Here is an 18,481-nt window from a genome sequence, read left to right on the forward strand (position 1 = left end):
GGCTAAACGATATCGCTATTTCACTGTGCGGTGCTTTCCCCTCAATTGCTCTGCTTCTTGGCATAGCACAGCACCCAACTCCAGTGCTGCAAGATTAAAAATGCTATTAATTGACTTTGCTTGTGGTCAGACCTGTTTTATCAGTTTAATGATAAGCCAAAAGAAGAACTGCTTGCTAAAGGCCCATTGCTTGTTTAAAGTGACTGTCCATCCAGCTCAAACATGAGCTTTTGGTGCAGTGCAGTGCTTCACAATCTGCAAACACATTATAGTTGTGTCAGTGCTGATTGTGGCCCCCAGCCCCAGGAGGTAATATAGCATCACAAAAATAAGTGAGGATAAATTATGTTTCATTTACAATTGTTTTACATTCTCATCAGATCACCTGGTGTTAACTGTTCCCTTCTGCAAGTTATCTTCACTGACTTCATCAGAAGACTTTGGTTTGCTCCAGTTAATAATCTTTGTTGTGACTACTTAATTATTTGATGTAGTAATGAAGTTATTTTGAAATAATTATGTAATTATGTATTATTTTTAGGCATTTCCTCTGGAGAAATCAAGTTATTAAACATGACAGAAGGATAACAAGTCTCCATGGAAGCAGCTCAAAATATTACCTCTTCTACTGGTACCGTCAGAAGCCTGGGTCAGCCCTTCCGTTTATACTGTACAGGGGGGACGGGTCTCACATATCAAATTTTGCCAAAAAATGATTTGATCCAACTGCTGACGAATCCAGTGGCAACACAACTTTGACAAACTTAATTTGGGGGACTGGAGCCTATCCCAGCATACATTGGGTGAAAGGCAGGAATACACCCTCCTACAGTCCAAAGACATGCAGGTTAGGTTGAATGGAGAGTCTAAATTGCCCGTAGGTATGAGCCTGAGTGAATGGTGTGTGTGCTCTGCGATGGACTGGCAACCTTTCCAGGGTGTATTCCTGTCTTTCGCCCAATGTATGCTGGGATAGGCTCCAGCCCCCCTGCGACCCTGTTCAGGATAAGCGGGTTCAGATAATGAATGAATAAATGAATGTCAGAATGGAGTAGAAATGTGATCTAACTGACTTTGACCGTGGAATAATTGTTGGTGCCAGACAGGGTGGTTTGAGTATCTCCAAAACATCCAGTGAGCAGCAGTTCTGCAGGCAAAAACAATGTTGCTAATGAGAGAGGTCAGAGGAGAAAGACCAGACTGGTCAAAGCTGACAGGAAGGTGACAGTAAAGCAAATAACCACACAGTACAACAGTGGTATGCAGAAGAGCATCTCTGAATACACAAACCGCGTCAAACCTCTAATTGGATAGGCTACAGCAGCAGAAGACCAATAAGTCTAAAAAATAAGTCTAATAAATACCTTGTAAGAGTGCTCACTAAGAGCATATTCGTATAGTTATGCTAATTATACATGTAGTTTGTTTGTTAGGTGGATATTGTTTCATATAAAGTTATGAGTTAAAACTAAGAGGAGGGAAAATCATTCAAAATATGCTTAGGTATCTGAGGGTTAAATGCATACTATGCAGAATTTTAGGCCATTATCAACCCCGCATGCCCACAACCCCAGTATGATTCTTTTCTTTGTAGACTATGGTGCAATAGCAATGAGCTAAGAAAACCATGGAGGCCTGATGTGTACTTTTGTTCTGAGGAAGAGCTACATAGGCAGTAAGTGGGAGGAGTTAGCTTTTAAAACTACCGCAAGCAGAGGGAGTCAGAGTGGGGACTTGTTCAGTTCTAGCTGTGCTTAAAGTCAGTGTTCCTTTCAAACAGCTATCATGATGCTGCACTGTTTATTTCTTCTGTTTTCGACAATGGTGGGTAAGTGGCTGATTGCATTTATCTAATCTCTGGTGCTCTTGATTCATTGAGATCTTAGGTTTTAAGGATTTAATATCCCATCATTATAACTGAACATGGAGGTTTTATTGTATCATATATTGTATGAATATGAATTCTCGGACTGGCAGCTGGCTCCTTAAATTTCACATATAATTTTTAAGTCATGAAAAACATATGATTTTGTCCCCAGGTGACAGCCTCGGACAGGATGCAATCACATCCAAATCCAGAGAAGAGCATGTTCTGTGTGGCAGCAGTGTTACTCTGTCATGCAACTATTCAGCTGTTAATCCTCAAAGTCTACAATGGTATCGCCAGCACCCAGGATCCAAACCAGAATTCCTCATCCTCATCTATATAAGTATTGAGGAAAAGACCGACAAGAAGTTCACTGTAAAACTTGATAAAAAGAACAGACATGTGCAGTTGGAGATCTCTGCTGAAGTGACAGACTCTGCACTGTACTACTGTGCCCTGCAGCCCACAGTGACAGGAAACCCATGAACTCCATACAAAAACCTGACAACACAAAGAACATGATGGCAACCAAGGAGTACTTTTCTCTGCTTGTGCCACATCACACTACATAGGTCCATCAATAATAAAAATTATATTACGGCTTATTTATAAAAATATGTTGTAATTCAGAGTAAATCTACGATCTCTGAGACTGGCGGTTTTATTGAAGAATGCAATTACTGCCACGAAGATGTCCATGGCATGTTTTTCTGTGTGAAATTCTGGTAACGTCAGGCGAAATTTGTGATATGTAACAAGGAAACTTAATAGGTGCTCTGCAAGGGAGGATAGATGATGAACAAACCAGAAACGGCACTGAGCAGTCCTATATATGGCACTGTACGCAACCTATATAGGAAGTGCTTCCGTATGCTAACGGTAACCTCGGCTCTGTGTGCAACTATTTTCTTTTCCGCAGAATGACTTTACAATGTTCATAAATAGTTCACAATGACCATAGCTTATTTTTACTAATAATAAAAACACTTATAACACATGCATGAAAATTCTTTAAACATTACTCAAAAACACAAACAAACTAAAGCCTCAGACAAAAGTAATGCGCTCATGAATTATTCATGAACCTCCTGATCTCATCCTACAAAAAAAACACCTCCTCTCCCATTGGACAATGCACTGCTTCTCTCTTATATTTCAAGGCTGGAAACTTGCAATTTCTATCCAGGGGGGAGGGAAAATGAGGGAGCAAAGGACTGCTTGTCGTTATTTAATTGGAGTGACTGTTTCATCTTGCACAGCAGTGGGCACATCTGCAGGTCCGAAATTTGAGATAAAGTGGCCTTGGATAAGTCAATGCCAGGATAAGTTGCACATATAGGTCAGCACCCCCATCTATCTCTGTCAATCCATTTCTCTACATTTTTACATATCCTGAAAGAAGAATGTAAATGAATGACAATTGTTTTCAAATGTAGTACTTAAAATGAAAGCATCTAATATGGTCATATTAATGGAGTTTTGTATTTTATTTACACAGTCTTGTAGAGCTCTCAGATCCTAGTGAACCTAATGAGTCATCTAAATGCACCTGCTGAAAAAGCGCTACTTGACTGGGCCTCAGAGCAGTGTAGTGACTTCAGTTGGCCACAAGATGGTGCCATTCATCCTCTGCGCTGAATTATTACCTACATACTTTTTTAGATGCGTCACATACTTTGACAACCGAAGATTTACAGAAAGCAATGCAAATAGCAGAAAGATGATTGTCAGTGTGTTTATTGGAAAAAAAATGTGCGCAAAGAGTGATCTCACTGAGAATATAAGGTTGTTTCTTGAAAAATATCAATAGCAAAACTAAGAATGTAATGAATTTATGATTAAGTATTAGCATATTAGTGGTCTGAAACATACTGGCCGGGGCCCTGGCCGACTACACCACCGGGAAACCATCATGGAATGGGTGGGACTGAAGCCTAAGGCCATCGAAAGAGACTGGGGGAACTTTTGTTTGAGGCACTTTGTCGGCCCTTCGCCTACACCCGGCTAGCTCGCTGGCTACACCCCGAGAGCCCCGAGGAAATCGAGGAGCGGGTGGTGCTGGTGATGGGGCTCCTGAAAGAGACCTCTGACTGGCTCCAGGGTCACCAGCCAACCACCCTCGGGGGAGCCACTGTCCTAGCAGAGAATCACCACGGAGAGGAAGAATCTGCAGAAGACCCCTTCCCCTCGGCCCCGTGAAGCCGCCCCTTCCCCTGCCCCGTCCCTTTTCCCAGGCCCCCTAAACCCCAAAATGAATTCAGTTCTGTCCCCGTTCTCAGGTCAGGTGAGTGCGGCAGAAATGCCCGGGCAGGGTTGCTGGCATTGCACTTCACATCTAGACATGGAGGTAAACATCCTGGAGGTAAACATCGAGAGCCATCAGCCACGCGCCAAGCAGCCTTCCCCCGCTCCAGCAGAGACACATGTCTTACCAGTAACCCTGAAAAGGGATACAATCCAGGTGCTGTTGGATTCGGGTTGCTGCCGTACCCTTGCGCACCAACACCTGGTTCCACCAGAAGCTATAGATAGGCTGACGGAGGTGGAGGTTCGCTCTGTGCATGGGGATGTACATTATTATCCGACTGCGCGGATAATGATAATAATACATTTTCAATTGCGGGACAAAAGTATAGCATGATGGCTGGGGAACCCCCCTTCCACTGATTTTGGGGGATGATTGGCTGGGGTTTAAAGAGATAACGAGGGTAAAGCTGGTGGAAGGGGCCTGACAAGTGGAGTGTGTTCTTTGTACTGCTGCTGCATCTGAGGAGGAGGAGGAGGACACTGGGCATGAAGATGCAGGATGGACCGTCGGACAGCCGTGTCCCGGCTCTGGGTTTTCTTCTTCTTCTTCTTGCCGTGTCTTCAGGTGTTATCGATAGCCTGACCACACGGAAAAAAGTCGTTAAATGTTCTGGGTGAGACTGGCACGGATTCGGGATCGGAGCCTACGGACCCTCCTCTAGGCTCTCGAGTGACTGACTTCACCCTCACACAGTCTCGGGGTGAGACGCTGGACGGCCTGTAGCGTAGTGGTTAAAGTAAATGACTGGGGCAGGCAAGGCTGGTGGTTCGAATCCCAGTGTAGCCACACTAAGATCCGCCTAGCCGTTAGGCCCTTGAGCAAGGCCCTTAACCCTGCATTGCTCCAGGGGAGGATTGTCTCCTGCTTAGTCGAATCAACTGTACGTTGCTCTGGATAAGAGCGTCTGCCAAATGCCAATAATGCCATGTAATGTAATGTAATGGGTAGCTGACCAAGTAATTAAGATTGATGGGAGGCTACTCGACCAGCAGAGGGCAGTGTCATACCCCTACTTTTGCATTATTAATGGTACACAGGGTGAGTCGAGACCCACATACAGGGGAGGACAGCACGGAACTTGTAGTGCCAAAAAGCCGTTGGAAATTGGTATTTCAGGCGCCTCACAGAAACACATTTGGGACAGGATAAAACACTGAACCGAATAAAGGGCCGACTTTATTGGCCAGGTATACGGGCAGACATCCGTAAGTGGCGTACAGCGGGCCACGAGTGACAAAGACTACATCCTGCAGCCATTCCAAAAGCACGCTGCCACCCATTAACCTTAATAGAGGTCCCCTTCGAAAGAATTGGCATGACGGCTTACCTTAAAGTGGGAGGCACATATAGAAACTGTTGTAATTCCTACACCGTTCACCTGATTTGGATATAAATACCCTCAAATTAAAGCTGAAAGTCTGCAGTTAAAGCATATCTTGTTCGTTTCATTTCAAATCCATTGTGGTGGTGTATAGAGCCAAAAAGATGAGAATTGTGTCGATGTCCCAATATTTATGGACCTGACTGTATATTATAAAAAGTACATTTGCTGGACATATTCAGATACTTTGCTTGAGGGTTCAATATCAACTCCCCATCTGGGAGGTAAACCTGCAACCTCCAGAAGCAAAGTTCTCAATGCAGTGCCCCAACTGTTACATTACACAACTGCCCTGTTGTAATTTTTCACCTTCCGTTTCCTTGGCCTTTGCCTGAGCCGGAAATTAATTGAGGTCCGCCATCTTTAAGGAACTTCCAACTCGTTAAATGTCCTAGCTAGAAGTTAAGAGGAAGGAAGCATGAGCGCATCATTTGCGGAAGTATTCTCGGAAAGCGTGACATAGAGGCAATCTCCCTGTGGCATCTGCCACGTCTGTAAGTGACGTGGCTAAGAACGCATGTTTCAAGGACCAAGGTCATTCCAACTGCCTTATTCGCATTTCTCATCTTGTTTTCTTGCACCTCTCCCGATGGGTGGAGCTAGGAGCAAGGAAAGAAGCGAGGAAAGGAAGAAGGATGTGAAAAGATCTGACCTGGGAAAGCGCCCCGTGTCTCACCTGTTGAGGGGCCGTATTCTAGGCCTCCACGTCTGTGAGCAGGTAGATCGAGACCCTCTCTGTGTCCTTCAGTAGAGGCATGGAGGTGGGCTGAAGGGCGGGGGCTTCCTTCTTTGGAGCACCTGCCCCATCCCAACATCGCCATGAAAGACAACAACAGCCCAGGAGTGTAAGAGCTTTCAATCAGTGGTGCTGTGAACGCCAGGCTAGAGCAGGGGTCTGCAACCCTGGACTTGGAGAGCCGCAGGATCTGCAGTTTCCCCTCGTTACTCAGCACTTAATTGATCAATGAAAGCAGTCGCATTGACACTTAACTCACTTTACCTTGGGCCGGTTCCACAAAGCAGGATTGCTGAGCTAGCCGGATAACTGCGCTGAAAAACCTAGAAGCCTTCCATATCTGGTACATGGACTGAAGAAAAAAAAGAACTGTTCCTGGTTTTACTTTGTGCAGTTATCTAGCTAATACAGTAATCCTGCTTTGTGGAACAGGCTCCTGGCTGCTTAGGTCTGAACTGGGTGCTGATTTGAAGGTGAAAAGAAAAAACAGCAGAGCTTGCAGCTCATCAGGACCACGGTTGCAGACCCCAGGGTCAGAGCAGGGCTGCCCAATGGTGTGCCATGGAGGGCAGAGAGTACGCACAATTACCAGCTGATTCTACAAATTTATACACCTTCAGCCAGAGAGGCAGGAACTACTTGGTGAAATAAGCTGGTGTTGCGATTGGTTGGAATCAGGGCTGTGACATTTTGGGGCACAGGGGCTCAAATAAAATTAAAAAAAGGGCACCTACCCGACCGACATCCATAATCACACACTGTGTTCATAACATAAGTTGACCTGTTTAAATTCCACTGAAACTCTGAGGGCCAAAGGGCAGAGGCTTAAGCCCCCCTTGGGCCCTTTCTGTGCCCATGCCTGGTTGGAATGAAGATCTGCATACTCATGGTCTCGGCCCTTCCTGGCACAAGTTCGGGCAGCCCTGGGTTCACGTGAGGGGGGTGGTCTCACCAGAGAGCGTGGGCCTCTTGCCCATCCCCGGTTTGATGAATTTCCGCCGCCGGCCGCGTCCTGCTCACCGGGACTTACTTATTAAAACCTGAATGCTACATTCTAAATTTAAGCATACCTGCTTTGCACATTGTTACAGTAAAACCACATTGGTCTTCAGCAATAAAGCAATTTGTGTGTATTAGTCTTTGGCTCCTTCTTGGGGCCCCCTTCTGAAGAGAGCCAGAGGAATCTAGCTCCCAATGCTAATCGGTTTTCAGGATCCTCCAGTAAGCTGGTGGAAGCAGGCTGGTGGGCTTTATGCAACATCGGTTACACTAAGCTTGCTTTTGCCTTCAGTAGGTGGGTCTAATCCTAATACATTTTCATTTGAACCATTTTTAACAAATTGATGAAATTGTAGTTCTGTCTGTGACATGTGCAATAAACTTTTACTTCATTTTTACCAGTCTGGTGAGCAAATGGGAGGAGCAGAGTAGTCAATGCAGTGGGGAGTTTCCTGTTAGAGCCATGCATGAAAAGCTATGATCACACTGTAGCTATGCTGTGAGGGAGTCAGGGTGGAGGACTTATTTTGTTCTATTCTATTCTGTTGCCAGTGTTTCTTTCTGACAGCTATCATGCTGCTGCACTGTTTAGTTCTACTATTTTCAACAATGGTGGGTAAGTGCCAAATTATATTTATTGATGTATGAACATAATTTAGTGAGTTAATTTACAGTTAGTTGGCTCCTTAAAGTTGACATATAATTCTAAAGTTCTGAAAAGCATATGTTTTTGTCCCCAGATAACAGCCATGGACAGGATGCAATCACATCCACATCCAGAGAAGAGCATGTGTTGGACGGCAGCAGTGTTACTCTGTTGTGCAACTACTCAACTGTTAGTCTGAGCAATCTACAATGGTATCGCCAGCACCCTGGATCCAAACCAGAATTCCTCATCCTCATCTATGCTGAGGAAAAGACAGACAAGAGGTTCACTGTAAAACATGATAAAACGACCAGACATGTGCAACTGGAGATCTCCTCTGCTGAAGTGACAGACTCTGCACTGTACTTCTGTGCCCTGCAGCCCACAGTGACAGGAAATCCATGAACTCCGTACAAAAACCTGACAACACAAGAAATATGAGGATCAAGAGAGTACTAATTTAATAATTTTCTTTTCTCACGGAAAAGTAACATATATGTGGCCTTTTAGAATAAAAATATTATGTGTCCAGGGGTCAGAAAGTCAAAGACCTCCCATGTGTTTCTTCCATCCTTGATCTCAGTTAGCTCACTTTTACTTTACAATTTACTTTGGATTTTCTATTTACAGTAAATAAGGCCTGTTCCCCTTGAATCTGATTCTATGTTATTGAGCAATGCAATTACTGCCACAAAGGGGCGGCCTGTAGCGTAGTGGTTAAGGTAAATGACTGGGACAGGCAAGGTTGGTGGTTCGAATCCCAGTGTACCCACAATAAGATCCGCACAGCCGTTGGGCCCTTGAGCAAGGCCCTTAACCCAGCATTGCTCCAGGGGAGGATTGCCTCCTGCTTAGACTAATCAACTGTACGTCGCTCTGGATAAGAGCGTCTGCCAAATGGCAATAATGTAATGTAATGTAACAATGATCTGATCTGGGTCTATTACCAGGAATAAAGTACCACAAAGTTTCCATCATAATTAGAAGAACTGCAAAATTAATTTTCTCAAATAATGTCCCAGAAACCACAGGCATCCTGTATTCATTGGTGATAGGTAAAGCAGTCGCCCTCCTGTAGTTCTATGTGGTTTGACACGTGGAAAAATAGTTACTGCGTTGTTATTTATTTGAGAAGTGACTGTTTCATCTTGCATGGCATTACATTGAGAGAAACACATGCCGATCCCAAATTGGGGTAAAAAAGACATCAAAATGCCAGTGTAAGACACCCGCAGGTCAGCACCCGTGACCGTCTGTCATTCTCATCATGAAAATGAGTGGAAATTAAAGCAGATATTAAAACTTGGAATCATATCTAAAATATATCAAATATAATTGACACCATCAAAGGACTTTAGTGACGTTTTGTATTTAATTGCATTTTAATCACTCCTGCTGAACACTCAGCCTAATCAACAAAGTCAATGTGCACCTGCTGAAAAAACACTGCTTTACTGGGCCACAGTGTGATGTAGTATCTTAAGTTGGCCACAAGATGGTGCTATTCATTCACTGTGCAGAATTTCCCTCAAACTGATTTTTGTTCTGATGAGGAAACTCAAGCCTTATATTAAGCTATGAAAACACAAAAAGAGTGATTGGCAATGTTACAAACATACTATGAGGGGAGCGGTCTCACTGTAAATACCAACTTTAGAGGGCACAGTTAAAAATGCTAATAGCTAAAGTACGAATGCTATGAGTGTATGATCAGGATTAGCAGCCACTGCCACCAGAGGCTGCAGATGTGAAAACACAGGGGGTGGGTAATACAGGAGAAACACGAACACAACCTCTTCAGCATTGCGCTGTTATACCTCACTGAGAGAGAGAGGATACATACAGGGACTTCAGCACTGTGCTGTTATACCTCACAGAGAGAGAGGATACATACAGGGACTTCAGCACTGTGCTGTTATACCTCACTGAGAGAGAGACTTCAGCACTGTGCTGTTATACTTCACTGAGAGAGAGGACACATACAGGGACTTCACCACTGTGCTGTTATACCTCACTGAGAGGACACATACAGGGACTTCAGCACTGTGCTGTTATACCTCACTGAGAGAGAGAACACACAGGGACTTCAGCACTGTGCTGTTATACCTCACTGAGAGAGAGAGGATATACAGTAGAGGGGCTTTAAAACACCCAGACTGCAAACACAAATGCTTCCCTTATTCTGTGGAATTCTACTTTGTTTCATTGGTGAGTATTATTTTCGTTCTATATTCAGAATTTCTAATGTATTATTAGTAAGTAATATAAATACTTCAATTATAATGTTCTTGTTTTCTAGGAAATATTCAGGGTGACTCCATCCTTCAAAACAACTCAGTGTTCCTGACAGAAAATGAAATGGCATCTCTCTACTGTCAGTATGAAACTGACAGTAGTCCGAGACTTTTCTGGTACATCCAGCAAGATACTAAAGCACCAGAGCTCATACTCGATAATTATAGTATCCATGGAAATGGTTATAAGAAAGGACTCACAGCTCATCTTGAGAAGTCTAACAGGACCTTTAATCTGAAGATAGCTGCAGCTGTGCTGTCTGACTCTGCCACATACTACTGTGCTCTGAGGCCCACACTGTGTGAATCTGTTTACCACCTCATACAAAAACCTCCTTCCTCTGTGTCAAGCCTGGATATTATAACCATATGCATCAGGACACCAGACTAACTTTTTAAACTTGTGGCACTGATGCAACTAACTTCTTCAACTGTTTATTTAGTGCTGCCACATTTTGACATGGTATTGACCATTTTGCTAATTATTTTGCCACCAAAAATTATATTCAGCCATATTCTGGAGCCCTGCATATGCATCACATTTAGGTTCTAAAAACCTTTCAATGATCTTGGACATCTTCTTGTTTTAAGATCATGTATATATTTGATTGCTGTAATAGCCATCTGTATGTCTCTGGTCTTTCAAGTAAATAAATTAATCTGTAAATTCTATCAAAATTAGCATCAGGATCCAATACAGAGAGTAAACATATGAATGATTGACGACGATTGATAAGAATGACGGTGAACATCGTCAACTTTCTCACGCTCACGAAAGCAATGGCTGTAAGTTTCACAGTGTGTTTCATGATATAAACAAACATGCATACGTAGCATAAACTTGTATAAGGTAAAGTTTGATGGTTTATTCTACTGGATAGTTATCCGTCCGTTAATCAGTTAATGTAATGTGTGGACTCGCGTGTACATGCTAGCAATTGATAGCAGGCTAGTCCATTGTTTATGTGAACGGGCTCATTTTCGGCGCGTAGTTTACGTTCATATATTAATAGCTAGATGCAATGCCGATTATTAGTATCGTAATTTGTTGTACAAGACAACTGAGTTTCTGTATTATTTCTGTTACAGTTTCACTCTTGGTGTTTCACCCTACACTGAGAAAAATAAAGGAGCAAGGCGCTCATATCCTGGCTCAAGGGAAAATACCTGAGTTTGGCTTGCTGTTTAACTGTGCTAACGTAGACAAGGCTACATAACGCATAGGGAGAACAGTAAAAACACATTACTATAGAAAGAACTCCTCTCAGCTCTACAGTCTGAGCACCTCCCCTTAAAGACTGACACTGCAGCAGTTACAGAGACAGAGAGTGGAAACAGCTGTTAGAGAGAGTTCACTGCTGCAGCTCCCATACTGTACAGACTGGACTGCTGTATTTTAAACTCATATTACGGTGCAGTTATGGATACTGGACTGAAGATTTTGATAATTTGCATCTATTCCATTGGTATGATCTAACTTTTCAAAATATTTTTAATTCATTCATTCATTTTGTTCCCATGTCTTACTCTGCTTTGTGACAGATAACTTTGTTCTTTTTTTCAGAATGCAGAGCTGAAGACACAGTGACTCAGTCCACAGGAGATGTGATTGCTTTTGAAGGAGAATCTGTGACACTTGGCTGTAATTATAGTACAAGTAATTCAGCACCAGATCTCTTCTGGTACATACAACATCCAAATGGATTTCCAAAACACATGCTGACACGGGGCGGCACGGATGGTGCAGTGGGTAGCACTGCCGCCTCACAGCAAGGAGGTCCTGGGTTCGAATCCCCGTCGGCCGGGGCCTCTCTGTGCGGAGTTTGCATGTTCTCCCCGTGTCTGCGTGGGTTTCCTCCGGGTACTCCGGTTTCCTCCCACAGTCCAAAGACATGCAGGTTAGGCCGATTGGAGAGTCTAAATTGCCCGTAGGCATGAGTGTGTGAGTGAATGGTGCGTGTGCCCTGCGATGGACTGGCGACCTGTCCAGGGTGTATTCCTGCCTTTCGCCCAATGTATGCTGGGATAGGCTCCAGCCCCCCTGCGACCCTGATCGGGATAAGCGGGTTCAGATAATGGATGGATGGATGGATGCTGACACGGAGCACATATGGAAACAAGAAGACTGTGACAGAGTTCATGGAGAGATTTGATGCTTTTGTCAACAAAACCTCAAGCAGCGTACCTTTAACAATACAGAAGGTGCAGCCGTCTGACTCTGCTGTGTATTACTGTGCACTGAGGCCCACAGTGGTGATGAAGTATTCACCTCCCTTACAAAAACAGTCGAAAGGGGAACATACAGGAATCTGTGCTTTGAGTTTCTTTTCATTCAGTACAATACACTTTTTAGCAATTCTAGATAATTAATGTGTATTTAAGAATAAATTGCTGATGTATTCAAAAATCTCATTATGACATGCATGTAGTGACAGAGTACAGCAAGAACATCACAAATGACTGGATCTTAACCCCTTCAGAATTCTGAATTATATTCCAGATCCTTTTAAGAATGAGTGATACATGCCAAAAGCTGTTTAACCTCTATAACTTTATTTCAAGGCAATTTATTTTTTCAAATAAAGATGTCTATCAGTTTAATGTTACAGTGTATGTTTGCTTTTTGAAAATATTGTAATTTAAGGAATATTCACACATTAAGAAATGTTTCTTGTTCTTTAATGTGCAGTATGTTTCTGCTCATCTGGTTTACACATTTCATTGGTGAATACAGTATTAACTTATGTATAATTTATGCTGCCCTAAGCAAGATTGAATAATGGGTGGGGGGTCTGACTATTTTGGATGTCTACAGTTTTGTATCATAAAATTTGTGTTCCTTTACATTTCATATGTGAGAAGTGAGCAGGAAATGATCTTAATATAAAATAAGCTTGAATCTAAAATGGGCGTGTGCATTAAATAATAGGTCAGCAGATTAACTGAAACATGTTACAACACCTACAGTATCACGGGCGAAATTACATGCTCAATAATTGTACTTTCGTTACTGTTTCCAGAAACAGTTACAAGCACTGTTTTATGGGGTAGTGCTTTCCCTGAATGACTCTTGCGTCTATTGCATCGGTATGAATTAACCTTTCAAAATATTAATTCATTTATTTTGTTTATGTTTTACTCTGCTTTGACAGATTACCTTGTTCTTTTCCGGAATGTAGAGATGAAGACACAGTGATTCAGTCCACAGGAGATGTAATTGCTTTTGATGGAGAATCTGTGACTCTTGGCTGTAATTATAGGACAAGTGCTACATCACCAGATCTCTTCTGGTACATACAATATCCAAATGGATTTCCTAAGTACATACTTAAACGGGATCGATATACACCTGGAGAAACTACACCAGGGTTTGGGAGATCTGATGCTCATCTCAACAAAACCTCCAGCAGCGTACCTTTAACAATACAGAAGTTGCAGCTGTCTGACTCTTCTGTGTATTACTGTGCACTGAGGCCCACAGTGGTGATGTATTCACCTCCCTTACAAAAACACTGAGTACAAAGGGGAGCATAAAGAGGGCTCCAGAATTATTGGCACCCCGGACTGGCAGTGCACAAAAAATACATGAAAAAAATAAACAATATAATTATTGAGAAACTAAAAAATGCCAACATTTGAAAAATACTGTACTTTGGCGCTTTGATGTTTGTTTTGTTTCCCAATTGCTAAGAAGCATTTTTTGATGACAAACTAACTTTTTTAGAACTTTTCACACAGTTAGCAGAAAGCACTTTACTAAATGTATGTTGGCTAAATGATTGGTTTATGTATACTGTATCCAAGCAATTGGAATTGGTTTTAAAAGTGAGTACCAAAGTGATTCTAAAAAAAAACTCGAAATCAAGGTTCCACAATTATTAGCACCCCTGGTTTAGTGCAGATTTAGAGGGATTTTCAACCATTCCTCTATCCAGATCCTTCAGATTCATGTGTTTGCCCAGGGGAGGGGTTAAGTAGTCAGCAAGTGGAAGGAGTATCCTGGTAAAACTGCAGAGGGTGTCAAGAGTGGAGGACTTATTCTGTTCTAGCTGTGCTTAAAGCATGTGTTTCTAACAGCTAGCATGATGCTGTACTGTTTCATTCTGGTATCACCAATGCTGGGTAAGTAGTATTCTGCAATTATTTAATCTGTGGAGCAGTTTTGGCAAGCTCCAAATGAATTCTAGAAAACTGGATTTGGGGGAAAAAAACATTCCAAAAAAATATACTCTTCAAATGGATAAAAGTGGTTGTGTTCCCAATTTTAATAATTTACATAAACTGTGAAAAGGATACATGAAATATATAATATAAAAAAAAGATTTCTTCTGCAGGTGACAGTTTTCAGACTGGAATTACATCAGCAACTAATGCAGTGCAGGCTTTGGAAGGCAGCAGTGTCACATTGTCATGCAACTACACTACCTCTAATGCTGGGGCTTATCTACACTGGTATCGCCAATACCCCAGATCAAAACCAGAATTCATCATCCTCATCAACACATACCAAGATAGTAAAGAGAAAGATGGCTTGGTTGTAAAACACAAAAAAGTTAACAACAATGTGCAACTGGAGATCTCCTCTACCAAAGTTACATAATCTGCACTGTACTCCTGTGCCCTGCATCCCACAGTGACAGGAAAGCCATGAACTCTACCAGAAGGGAGCAATGCAAGTCCTGTTTTGAGACATCCTTTAGTTGTGTTTGTATATTTATGGATATCTTTCTTGCAGTCACCATAGAGTATTTCACATTTATTTCATTTTGAAAAGTAATTGTAAAAACATCACCAAATGGTACAATTCTGAGAAAAGGAGTGGGTGATATTTTTGGTACTGCTACACTAATAGGAATAATAATTCAATAATTGAAAGTTTTAAACAAAAAGTTACTGCTATGCATGAAAATCCAAGAAAGTCAATTGAGATTTCTGAGATACTCAAACCACCCATCCTGACTGGCACCAGCAATCATTCCGCGGTCAAAGTTACTTAGATCACATTTGTACCCCATTATGATATTTTCTCTGAAAAACAACACAACATCAAAACCTTGTCTGCATGCTTTGATGTACTGCATTGCAGCCACATGATTGGCAGATTAGATATTTGCATTATAAAGCTGGTGTAAAGGTGTACCTAATATAGTAGTTACTGAACAAAAGTTAATTAAGTATTGGAAAGTATTGGAACAGCAAGGTAAATTCCTTTGTTTTCTCTATATACTGAAGACAATTGAGTTTGAAGCCAAAAGATGTACATGAGATGACAGATACAAATTTCAGCTTTTATTTCCTGATATTTTTATCTAGATTTGTTCGACAATTTAGAGCATATCACCTTCAGTATCATCCATTCATCCATCCATTATCTGAACCCACTTATCCTGAACAGGGTCGCAGGGGGGCTGGAGCCTATCCCAGCATACATTGGGCGAAAGGCAGGAATACACCCTGGACAGGTCACCAGTCCATCGCAGGGTACACACACCATTCACTCACACACTCATACCTATGGGCAATTTAGACTCGCCAATCAGCCTAACCTGCATGTCTCTGGACTGTGGGAAACCGGAGTACCCGGAGGAAACCCACGCAGACATGGGGAGAACATGCAAACACCGCACAGAGAGGCCCCGGCCGACGGGGATTCGAACCCAGGACCTCCTTGCTGTAAGGTGGCAGTGTTACCCACTGCACCATCCGTTTAGTATCAAACCACCCAATTTTTAAGTGAGCAAAAACATTGGAAAATTTGACTGGTGTTGCTTGTTGCCTAGATGTGTCCTGTTAGATTGATTTGTTGAACAATACATATTTCTGAATGTCTACTCTTCGTTTTAGCTTTGGGTTTTGCCTGTAAAGACTGCATATGTGTTAGAAATGATAAACCAACATGAAGACCAGGGTGAAAAGTGTGAAAAGCAAGCCATTTTGAAGCTTAGAAAAGAGGGGAAAGCTATCAGAGCTGTTGCACAAGCATTGGGATAGCTTGTGCAAAAACTTGGAAAGACCTGAAAATGAAAGAAGTTCAACCATGTAGTAGTTGATAGAAACATTGGCAAATGTAAAGAAAAAAGAAAAAGAAAAAATAAATAAATCGGCATATACATGTAAATAATCAATACATAACAGTTGAATGTTAAATGAGATGACATTTTTAAAGACACACCCTTTAATGATGATTAAAGAGTAATGTATTAGGTCTTCCTTGGCACTTGTCACTTTGCAATTCCCAAAATGTCCCAAATATGCCTTAAAGTCTAGAAGTGAGTTACCGTCCCCACATGGTAATATAGCATTCCCAAGGAGTGATGATTAATTAAAGAACACAAAACATATCTGTTTCATTGACAAGTGACACATTCAGTAGTTTGTACATTCTCATCAGGTCACTGTTGCCCCTCCCACACATCCTCACAGAGAAACTAAGGCACACATCTGCCCCAGGTTCTCTCTCCTCTAATAACCTGAAGGTTCACCTCACAACAAGATGCAGCTTTTTACAGGCATGGTGTTCAAATTACTGGGCCTCAGTGCGATGTAGTGTCTTGGGTTTTCCACAAGATGGTGATATTCATCCACTGTGCAGAATTTCCCTCAAACTGATTTTTGTTCTGATGCGGAATGACAGACAACTCAAGCCTTATATTAAGTGTTACAAACATACCGTTAGAGGATTAGCAGCCACTGCCACCAGAGGCTGCAGATAACACAGGGGGTGGGTAATACAGGAGCTATAAGAACACAACCTCTTCAGCACTGAGCTGTTATACCTCACTGAGAGAGAGGACACATACAGGAACTTCAGCACTGTGCTGTTATACCTCACTGAGAGAGAGGACACATACAGGGACTTCAGCACTGTGCTGTTATACCTCACTAAGAGAGAGGACACATACAGGGACTTCAGCACTGTGCTGTTATACCTCACTGAGAGAGAGAGAGAGAGAGAGAGAGAGAGAGGACACATACAGTAGAGGGGCTTCAAATCACTCAGACTACAAACACAAATGCTTCCCTTATTCTGTGGAATTCTACTTTGTTTCATTGGTGAGTATTATTTTCGTTCTATATTCAGAATCTCTAATGTATTAGCAGTATAAAATATCAATACTTCAAGTATAATTGTTTCCATGTTCTTGTTTTCTAGGAAATATTCATGGTGACTCCATCTTTCAAAATCACTCAGTGTTCCTGACAGAAAATGAAATGGCATCTCTGTACTGTCGGTATGAAACTACTGACAGTGCTCCTGGTCTCTTCTGGTACATCCAACGAGATAATAAATCACCAGAGCTCATTCTCAATAATTATAGTAACCGTGGAAATGGTTATAAGGAAGGACTCACAGCTCACCTTGAGAAGTCTAACAAGACCTTTAATCTGAAGATAGCTGCAGCTGTGCTGTCTGACTCTGCCACATACTACTGTGCTCTGAGGCCCACACTGTGTGAATCTGTTTCCCACCTCATACCAAAACCTCCTTCCTCTGTGTCAAGCCTGGATATTATAACCATATGCATCAGGGCACCAGACTAACTTTTAAAACTTGTGGCACTGATGCAACTAACTTCTTCAACTGTTGGCGCGATCATTAATTTAGCGCTGCCACATTTTGACATGGTATTGACCATTTCGCTAATTATTTTGACACCAAAAATAATATTCAGCCATATTCTGGAGCCCTGCATATGCATCACATTTAGCGACTTAAAACCTTTCAATGATCTTGGACATCTTCTTGTTTTAAGAGCATGTATATATTTTATTGCTGTATTAGCCATCTGTATGTCTCTGGTCTTTCAAGTAAAGAAATTGATCTGTAAATTGTATCAAAATTAGCATCAGGATACAATACAGAGAGTAAACATAAGAATGATCGCATCTGAGCAGGGTACTGTGTGAAGTGGCCTCCACCGGAGACCTCTAATGTGAAGACATGGAACACTGCAGTACTTCACAAAGTACGCTGGCCTCCCAGGGTCCACCATCAGAACCCTCCAACTTATCCAGAATGCAGCAGCTCGTCTGGTCTTCAACCTTCCCAAATACTCACATGTCACCCCCCTGCTTACTTCCCTCCACTGGCTGCCTGTCATGGCTCGCATCAAATTCAAAACATTGGTGCTAGCCTTCCAAGCAGTTAAGGGGTCTTCCCCAGCTTACCTACAAAAAATCATCAGACCCTACACCCCTGCCAGACCTCTTCGTTCAGCCTCCACAGGCCGCTTGGCACCTCCCCCTCTC

This window comes from Conger conger, chromosome 5 (genome assembly GCF_963514075.1).
Source record: "Conger conger chromosome 5, fConCon1.1, whole genome shotgun sequence".
Taxonomy (NCBI): domain Eukaryota; kingdom Metazoa; phylum Chordata; class Actinopteri; order Anguilliformes; family Congridae; genus Conger; species Conger conger.